The following is an 11,199-nucleotide window of genomic DNA, read 5'->3' as shown; positions in this document are numbered from 1 at the left end:
AAATGACCTCTCAGACTACAGAAGTACACAGAACTCCAATAACAAGGGATCCAAGGAGGGCTACAGCAAGACCCATAATAATTAAAATGGCAAAGATCAAGGACAAGAACAAAGTATTAAAGGCAGCCAGAGAGAAAAAAAGATCACCTACAAAGGAAAACCCGTCAGGCTATCATCAGACTTCTCAACAGAAACCTTACAGGCCAGAAGAGAATGGTATGATATACTTAATGCAATGAAACAGAAGGGCCTCGAACCAAGAATACTGTATCCAGCACGATTATCATTTAAATATGAAGGAGGGATTAAACAATTCCCAGACAAGCAAAAGTTGAGGGAATTTGCCTCCCACAAACCACCTCTACAGGGCATCTTACAGAGACTGCTCTAGATGGGAGCACTACTAAAAAGTGCACAGAACAAAACACCCAACATATGAAGAAGGGAGGAGGAGGAACAAGAAGGGAGAGAAATAAAGAATCATTAGACCGTGTTTATAATAGCTCAACAAGTGAGTTAAGTTCGACAGTAAGATAGTAAAGAAGCTAACCCTGAACCTTTGGTAACCACAAACTTAAAGCCTGCAATGGCAATAAGTACATACCTTTCAATAATCATCCTAAATGTAAATGGACAGAATGAAACCAATCAATAGTCACAGAGTAATAGAATGGATAAAAAACCAAGACCCATCCATATGCTGCTTACAAGAGACTCACCTCAAACCAAAAGACATGCACAGACTTAAAGTCAAGGGACGGAAGAAGATATTTCATGCAAACAAGAAAGAGAAAAAAGCAGGTGTTGCAATTCTAGTATCAGACAAAACAGACTTCAAAATATAGAAGGTAACAAAAGATAAAGAAGGACACTACATAATGATAAAGGGCTCAGTCCAACAAGAGGATATAACCATTATAAATATATATGCACCCAGTACAGGAGCACCAACATGTGTAAAACAAAAACTAACAGGCTTAAAGGAGGAAATAGAATGCAATGCATTCATTCTGGGAGACTTCAACATACCACTCACTCCAAAGGACAGATCCACCAGACAGAAAATAAGTAAGGACACAGAGGCACTGAACAACACACTAGAACAGATGGACCTAATAGACATCTACAGAACTCTACATCCAAAAGCAACAGGATACACATTCTTCTCAAGTGCACATGGAATATTCTCCAGAATAGACCACATACTAGGCCACAAAAAGAGCCTCAGTAAATTCCAAAAGATTGAAATCCTACCAACCAACTTTTCAGACCACAAAGGCATAAAACTACAAATAAACTGTACAAAGAAAGCAAAAAGGGTCCCAAACACATGCAGGCTTAACAACATGCCCCTAAATAATCAATGGATCAATGACCAAGTTAAAATGGAGATCCAGCAATATATGGAAACAAATGACAACAACACAAAGCCCCAACTACTGTGGGATACAGCAAAAGCAGTCTTAAGAGGAAAGTATATAGAAATCCAGACATATTTAAAGAAGGAGGAACAATAACAAATGAATGGTCTAAGTCACAATTATCAAGACTGGAAAAAGAAGAACAAATGAGGCCTAAAGTCAGTAGAAGGAGGGACATAATAAAGATCAGAGAAGAAATAAATAAAATTGAGAAGAATAAAACAATAGCAAAAATCAATGAAAACAGGAGCTGGTTCTTTGAGAAAATAAACAAAATAGATAAGCCTCTAGCCAGACTTATTAAGAGGAAGAGGGTCAACACGAATCAACAGAATCAGAAATGAGAAAGGAAAAATAACGACGGACCCCACAGAAATACAAAGAATTATTAGAGAGTACTATGAAAATGCAAATGCTAACAAGCTGGAAAACCTAGGAGAAATGGACAACTTCCTAGAAAAATACAACCTTCCAAGACTGACCCAGAAAGAAACAGAAAATCTAAACAGACCAATTACCAGCAATGAAATTGAAGCAATAATAAAAAACTAACAAAGAACAAAACCCCCAGGCGAGATGGATTCACCTCGGAATTTTATCAGACATACAGGGAAGACATAATACCCATTCTCCTTAAAGCTTTCCAAAAAATAGAAGAGGAGAGGATACTCTCAAACTCATTCTGTGAAGCCAACATCACCCTAATACCAAAACCAGGCAAAGACCCCACCAAAAAAGAAAACTACAGACCAATATCCCTGATGAATGTAGATGTGAAAATACTCAACAAAATATTAGCAAACTGAATTCAAAAATACATCAAAAGGATCATACACCATGACCAAGTGGGATTCATCCCAGGGATACAAGGATGGTACAACATTCGAAAATCCATCAACATCATCCACCACATCAACAAAAAGAAAGACAAAAACCACATGAAAATCTCCATAGACGCTGAAAAAGTATTTGACAAAATTCAACATCCATTCATGATAAAAAGTCTCAACAAAATGGGTACAGAGGGCAAGTACCTCAACATAATAAAGGCCATTTATGATAAACCCACAGCCAACATTATAGTGAACAGCGAGAAACTGAAAGCTTTTCCTCTGTGATTGGGAACAAGACAGGGATGCTGACTATCCCCATTGTTATTTAACATAGTACTGGAGGTCCTAGCCATGGCAATTAGACAAAACAAGGAAATACAAGGGATCCAGATTGGTAAAGAAGAAGTTGAACTGTCACTATTTGCAGATGACATGATATCGTGCATAAGAAACCCTAAAGACTCCACTCTGAAACTACTGGAACTGATATCAAAATACAGCAAAGTTGCAGGATACAAAATTAACACACAGAAATCTGTGGCTTTCCTATTCACTAACAATGAACCAATAGAAAGAGAAATCAGGAAAACAACTCCATTCACAATTGCATCAAAAAGAATAAAATACCTAGGAATAAACCTAACCAAAGAAGTGAAAGACTTATACTCTGAAAACTACAAGTCACTCTTAAGAGAAATTAAAGGGGACACTAACAAATGGAAACTCATCACATGCTCATAGCTAGGAAGAATTAATATCATCAAAATGGCCATCCTGCCCAAAGCAATATATAGATTTGATGCAATCCCTATCAAACTACCAGCAACATTCTTCAATGAACTGGAACAAATAATTCAAAAATTCATATGGAAACACCAAAGACCCCGAATAGCCAAAGCAATCCTGAGAAAGAAGAATAAAGTAGGGGGGATCTCACTCCCCAACTTCAAGCTCTACTATAAAGCCATAGTAATAAAGACAATTTGGTACTGGCACAAGAACAGAGCCACAGACCAGTGGAACAGACTAGAGAATCCAGACATTAACCCAGACATATATGGTCAATTGATATTTGATAAAGGAGCCATGGACATACAATGGTGAAATGACAGTCTCTTCAACAGATGGTGCTGGCAAAACTGGACAGCTACATGTAGGAGAATGAAACTGGACCATTGTCTAACCCCATATACAAAAGTAAACTCAAAATGGATCAAAGACCTGAATATAAGTCATGAAACCATTAAACTCTTGGGAAAAAACATAGGCAAAATCCTCTTAGACATAAACATGAGTGACCTCTTCTTGAACATATCTCCCCAGGCAAGGAAAACAACAGCAAAAATGAACAAGTGGGACTATATTAAGCTGGAAAGCTTCTGTACAGCAAAAGACAGCATCAATAGAACAAAAAGGAACCCTACAGTATGGGAAAATATATTTGTAAATGACAGATCTGATAAAGGCTTGATGTCCAGAATATATAAAGAGCTCACATGCCTCAACAAACAAAAAACAAATAACTCAATTAAAAAATGAGCAGAGGAACTGAAGAGACAGTTCTCTAAAAAAGAAATACAGATGGCCAACAGACACATGAAAAGATGCTCCATATCGCTAATTATCAGAGAAATGCAAATTAAAAGTACAATGAGGTATCACCTCACACCAGTAAGGATGGCTGCCATCCAAAAGACAAACAACAACAAATGTTGGAAAAGTTGTGAAGAAATGGGAACCCACCTACACTGCTGGTGGGAATGTAAATTAGTTCAACCATTGTGGAAAGCAGTATGGAGGTTCCTCAAAATGCTCAAAACAGACTTATCATTTGACCCAGGAATTCCACTCCTAGGAATTTACCCTAAGAATGCAGCACTCCAGTTTGAAAAAGGCAGATGCACACCTATGTTTATCGCAGCACTATTTACAATAGCCAAGAATTGGAAGCAACCTAAATGTTCATTGATAGATGAATGGATAAAGAAGATGTGGTACATATATACAATGGAATACAACTCAGCCATAAGAAGAGGGCAAATCCTACCATTTGCAGCAACATGGATGGAGCTGGAGAGTATTATGCTCAGTTAAATAAGCCAAGTGGAGAAAGAGAAATACCAAATGATTTCACTCATCTGTGGAGCATAAGAAAAAAGGAAAAACCGAAGGAACAAAACAGCAGTGGAATCACAGAACCCAAGGATGGACTAAAAGGTACCAAAGGAAAAGGGACTTGGGAGGATGGGTAGGTAGGGAGGGATAAAGGGGGGAAGAAAAAGGGGGACATTAAGATTAGCATGCATGTGGGGGTGGGAGAAAGGGGAGGGCTGTACAACACAGAGAAGACAAGTAGTGATTCTACAACATTTTGCTATGCTGATGGACAGTGACTGGAAAGGGGTTTATAGGGGGGAACTAGTATAGGGGAGAGCATAGTAAACATAATATTCTTCATGTAAGTGTAGATTAATGATAACAAAAAAAAAGAAAGTAAGAAAAGGGGGATTACTCCCTGATAGGATAAATGTAACTGTAAATCAATGATTAATGCATGCTTTAAATATCCTTAATTTTGATCACTTAAAAGGTGTCAGATGATTGGCTATGGAGGTACCTTTTTCTGATAATATTCTTTTCTCTAAAAAAAAAAAAAAGCAGTTTCTGTGTGGTGACCTCCAATGAGTTCTACACAATGGTATAAAGGGCATGTCAAAGTATGGGCAAAGGGTCTGTTTGTGTTTATACAGAGGAACAAAGCCTAATTTGGCTACCTAGAAAATGAACTAAGATATGATCTGAAGAAGAACTTCCAACATCAGCACTCTCTGGAAGACTCATACCAGAAGATGATCATCAAAGAACCTCAACAAATATCCAGGCGCTGCTACAGCTGTAGCTGCATTCATCCCACCAGTTCCTGGACTTGCCATGGGAATGAAGAAGGAGATATCTAAGCTGGCCTGTGCATACAGTCAAACAACAAATTTGACTGTTGGATCTATACTGTTGGAACTCAACCAAGAATTTGGAGAAGTGCAAGTTGTAGCACTCCAAAATCTTACAACTACAGACTATCTACTGTTAAAAGAACATATGGGATGTGAAGAGTTCCCAGGAATGGGTGGTTTTAATTTGTCTGATTTCTCTCAGACTGTTCAAGTACAGTTGGACAATATCCATCATACCATAGATAAATTTTCACAAATGCCTAGGATGTCTAACTGGTTTTCTTGGTTTCACTGGAGATGGCTCTTAATTGTAGGTCTGCTTTGGTTATGTAACTGTATTACTATTATGTTAATGTGTGTGTGCAATTTAATTAGTAGTGTATAACCTATACATGCTTAAGTTACTCTACAAGAAGATATGTCAAAGAAATAACCAATCTTTCCATGTTTTCTTCCATGTGCTACTTCTATAGATTTTTTTCTTCCTTCCTAATTACAACCCTTAAATAGAATTCGTGCCTCATATCGAATTTACCGAGTATCATAATTCTTCCAAGTGGTAAAGATACCTCAAGACAAATGCTGGGCATAAAACCCACAGGGCATAAATATGCAAAGAAGTAAAAAGCTAACCTTTTCAAACAATATTGATTCTCTCTCACTTACCAACCTTACATTTCCCTGTATGGCTCCGGTAGATGACTGGTTAGCCAGAGAAGGGTAAGGTTCCTCAAGGGAGGAACAACCTAAGACAGGTACAGTCGCAGGGGGGGCCATCAGGTGAGAAATTGGGGATCAACAGAGGTGAGGCTTAGAACCTCACCCCCCATTTTGAGAGAAATCTTCTGCATCCATGGAAGTTTTATTGCCCTTGTCTAGCTTGGATTAACACATAGTCTACAGGCACACACCTGATCATCTACATTTCCTCTCTTACAACACTAAACTATGTTTTCTACCTTTATCTTGCAACTACCTACCACCTCAGCATTTTATTAAAAATGATAATAATAATAATAATAATAATAATAATAATAATAATAATAAAGGGAGAAATGTGGGATCCACATATGAATCAAGTGTAAAAATCAAATGAATATTCATATTTTCACTGATTGTTTATAGTTCATAATGCGTGATCAAAATCGAAAGTTTCTGTGATGACTGCCCTTGTACTGTTCACCATGTAAGAACTTATTCACTATGTAAGAATTTGTTCACCATGTAAGAACTTGTTCAATATGCTTCAGAAGATTGGAGACTGATGAAAATTAGACTTGGGGTGGATTAATAATTGTGCATTGAGCATTGACTCCCCTATACAGAATTTTATTGTTGTTAACAACCATTTGATCAATAAATCTGAGAGATGCCCTCTCAAAAAAAAAAACTATAAGAGCATTATGTTAAAATTGCATTTCCACCATTCAACTTATATATAGCACTTAGAATGGTTTGTACCAATTCTTCTGCTAGAAAAGGTTTAGTTTTCCCACCATATCTTCCATCTTCACTTTTTAGGTATTTGTCAATTAGAAGAATTCCAGTTTAAAAAACAAAACTTCTTTGATGACCCAAATAAAAATATATGATTACCTCTGTAATTCTATGACATTGATTTTGAATCACTTGTATAACACTTTTTCAAAAACCTTTCAAGGGGAAACAGTGAGCTATCATGCTCTATTGGTGGAAATGGAAGTTGGTGCAGCCACTGTAGAAAATAATACAGAGGTTCCTCAAAAAATTAAAAACAACACACTATATGACCCAGCAATTCCACTTCTGAATATTGGCCTGAAGAAACACTAATTTGAAAAGATATATGTGGCCATATGTATATGGCGGGATTATTTACAATAGCCAAGATTTGGAAGCAACCTAAGTGACAATCAAAGGATGAATGGATAAAGATATGGTGAAGACAGAATATTACACAGCCTGTGAAAGGAACAAAATCTTGCCACTCACAACAACATGAATGGACCTAGCGGGTATTAATGTTAAGTGAAATAAGTGAGACAGAGAAAGACAAATGCCATACGATTTCACTCAAATGTGTAATCAAAAAAACAACAACAAATGAACAAAAACAAAATTAATAGAGAGATGAATAAATATAGATAACAAGCCAGATGGAAGAGGAGCAGAATAGTGGCAAAATATGTGAAGACAATAAAGGAGGTACAAACTACCAATTATAAAATAACTAAATTATGGGGACAAATGTACAGCATGAGAATATAGTAAACAATATTGTATTAACCTTGTATGTTGACATGTTTAATACATTTATCTTGGTGAGAATTTCATGATGTATATCATTGCCAAATCCTAGATTGTACACCTGAAAATAGTATAAAATTGTATGTCAACTATACTTTAATTTAAAAAATCTTAAAAACAAACTTTCATGGGAATGAAATACTTAGACAAATTAGACAAATGATATACTTATAACTCATTATTGAGGCCATGATGCCACTGCTCTCAGCTCCTCCCCATATACCCCATGTCACACCTCTCACACATCATTGCTGGGGCCACACTGCCATTGCTCTGCAACTTGCCCCTGGACGCCAGCAGATGCCCTTCACTGGGCACACAGGGAATGGAATACTGCTGGTCTACAGCTGCTCTTTGGGGCCATATTTGGGGCTTAGACATAACATCCCAGGCTGTGCCACTACTGTACCCCTGCCCACTCGATCCAAGCCCCCACCAAACCCTCTCATTCCAGAATCCATGCTGTTGCTGCATTCTACCCCCACCACACCCACCACCATCATGTCCTCTGGTAAGCCCCAGACCAGGACATTGGTTCCACGGGAGATCAGCATATGCCAGCACTTTAGACACCAGGATCACTGTAGCAAGCCTACCTGTACCTGAAGACCCATGTGCTAAAGTAGCTTCACATGCACATGTCCCATGACCATCTTTTTTATTTTTCTGAGTTCCCGTACCCTGGGTGGGAAGAAAAGAGGTGTCCCCCAAACTAGAGCTTCCTACCACAGGCACAAAAGAAGAACAAGAATACCCAGCAGCCTTCATTTCCAAGGGATCCCAGTATCCCTAGTCATCACATCCACCCACAGGTGACATCACATTCTTGGCCACAGGAGACCCCTGTGATGTGCACCAATGTTGGACTCAGCTGATACATTTCACATAGACTATGCCACTGTTCCCTCCCAGTAACCAATGATATTGCACCACGCACAGCCTGCAACTGCAGAGGCATCTTCAGGTGAAAGTCTTTTCCCACTGAAGCCAGTCTGAACAGGTTGGAAAAGGTGACTATACCTGCAAATGCACAGATATCAATGCAATGCCATTAGAAACATGAAAAAGCCAGAAACATGACACCAACAAGGGAAAACAATAATTTTCCAATAACTGATCCCAAAGAAATGGAGACTTATGACACCAGAAAAATAATTCAAAATAATTATTTTTAGGAAGCACAGTGAGATTTAAGAGAAAAAAGAGAGAGAGCTCAGTGAAATAAGGAAAACAATGCATGAACAAAGCTGGAAGTTCAAAAAGAGATAGAAAACAAAAAAGAACCAAACAGAAATTCTAGAATGCAAATGAAATAGAAAGACTCAATAGTAGGCTCAATCAGGCAGAAGAAGAATCTGTAAAATTAAAGGCAGATCTCTTAACATTATCCCATTAATGGGGAAAAAGAAATTAGAATTATAAAGAGGGAAGAGAGACTGCTTGAATTATGATAAACCATCAAGTGAACAATATTTGAATTATGATCATACCATAAGGGGAAGAGAGAGAAAGGGCAGAAATCTTGATTAAAGATACAGTGTCTGAAGTATTCCAATTATGGAGAGGGACATGGCCAGCCAGATACAAGATGCTCAAAGATCCCCGAAGATTTGATCCAAACAGATTTTTACAAGAAACATGATAATCAAATTATAAAAAATCAGAGAAAATTCTGAAAGGAGCAAAGGAAAAAGACTCAGCACATAAAAAGGAATCCAAATGATTCCATGAGCAGATTATTCAGCAAAAATCTTGTAGGCCATGAGAAAGTGCTATGATATATTCAAAATACACAAAGAAAAATACTGTCAGCCAAGAATATTTTACCCAGGAAAACTGTCCTTCAGAAATGAAGGAGAGATGATGATATCTCCAGAAAAACAAAATCTGAAAGAATGTACTACTAAACCTGTCTTTCAAGAAATGCTATAGAATGCCCTTCAAGCTGAAACAAAAGAACACTAATTACTAATGAAAATATAATGAAGTATAAAATTCACTGAAAAGGTAAATATATAGTCAAATTTAAAATTTACTAATGCTACAATAGCAGTGTGTATATCACTGTGATTCAAGAATGCAGGTTGTAAGATGAAGATGTTAAAAAATATATATGTCTAAAAATGTTATTAGTGGATACACAATTTAAAAAGCTATAAATTGGTATGTACCAACATATGTGGAGGGGCAAAAGTAAATGGGTAGAGCTTTTTTATGCAATTGAAGTTAAGGTGTTATTAGCTTAAAATAAACTGTTTAATTATAAGATGTATTATTACAGCCTAAATAGTAATGACAAAGCAGACACCTACAGTAGATAAACAAATAATAAAGAGAAAAAGAATAAAAATATACTGCCGAAAACATTGCCAATTCACAAAGCAGGAACAGAAGTAAGGAATAAACTACAAAACAACCAGAAGACAATCAGTGACATGGCAGTAATAAATCCTTACTTAGCAACAATTATTCTAAATGCAGCCGTTTGAAATTTTCCAATTAAAACAGAGAGACTGTCCATATGGAAGAACACAAAAGCCAACTACACTTTATCAGATAGAGCTTTACTTAAGATATGAAGACTCGTAGGCTGAAAGTAAAAAGATAGAAAAAGACTTTCATGAAAATGGATACAAAAAGAGAACAGAGGTAGCTCTATTTACTGAAGACAAAATAGACTTTAGACAAAAAATGTAAAAAGACGTAAATGTCATTATATAATAAAAATTGGGCCAATCCATTAAGAGGATAAACAAAATATGTATCCATCCAATACTGGAGTACCTAAATATATTAAACACTTATTAACATACCTCAATGCACATATAGACTGCATGCAATAACAGAAGGGCCTTCAACACCCCACTTTCAACAATGCATAGATTATTCAGACAGAAAAATCAAAAAGGAAATAATGGACTAGAACTATACTTTGGAACAAATGGACCTAACAGACATACAAAATATTCCATCCAACAGTAGCAGAATGCACATTCTTTGCAAGTGCACATAGAACATTCTGTGGGATAGATTATATGTTACATCATAAAACAAGTCTTAACAAATTTAAGAATATTGAAATCAAATCTACCTCTCTATTTCTAGCCTCAATGGTATGAAACTAGATAACAACTACAAAAGGAAAATTGAAAAACTGACAAATATGTATAAATTAAATAACATCTTGAAAAAACAACTAGTGAAAGAATAAATGAAAAGAAATATAAAAAAATATCATGAGACACATGTAACCAGAAATACAGTATACCAAAATTTATGGGATGCAGCAAAATCAATTCTAAGAGTGAAGTTTGTAAAAAGACATGCCTACTTTAATAAGAAAGAAATATCTCAAATAAACAAAATAACTTAACTTTTCAATGAGCTAGAAAAGAAACCAAAGAACCAGATGTTAGCAGGAGGAAAGAAACAACAAATATTAGAGCAAGAGTGAAATAAAAAGTGACAAGAAAGACATTAGAGAAGATTAATTAAACCAAGTCGATTTTCGTAAAGATAAACAAAACCGAAAAATCTCGAGCTGGACTAAGTACAAAAGACAGAGAACACATTAAAAGAATCATACATAAAGATTAAGGAAAATTCTTCCCTGGGATACAAGGTGGTTCAATATTCACAAATCAATAAATGTGATACACACTATTAACCGAATGAAGGATCAAAAGAAAATCCTATGATCATCTTAAT

The sequence above is a fragment of the Manis javanica genome, chromosome 5 (assembly GCF_040802235.1).
Source record: "Manis javanica isolate MJ-LG chromosome 5, MJ_LKY, whole genome shotgun sequence".
NCBI lineage: Eukaryota > Metazoa > Chordata > Mammalia > Pholidota > Manidae > Manis > Manis javanica.
The sequence above is the reverse complement of the archived record's forward strand: the minus strand, read 5'-3'. Positions refer to the sequence as shown.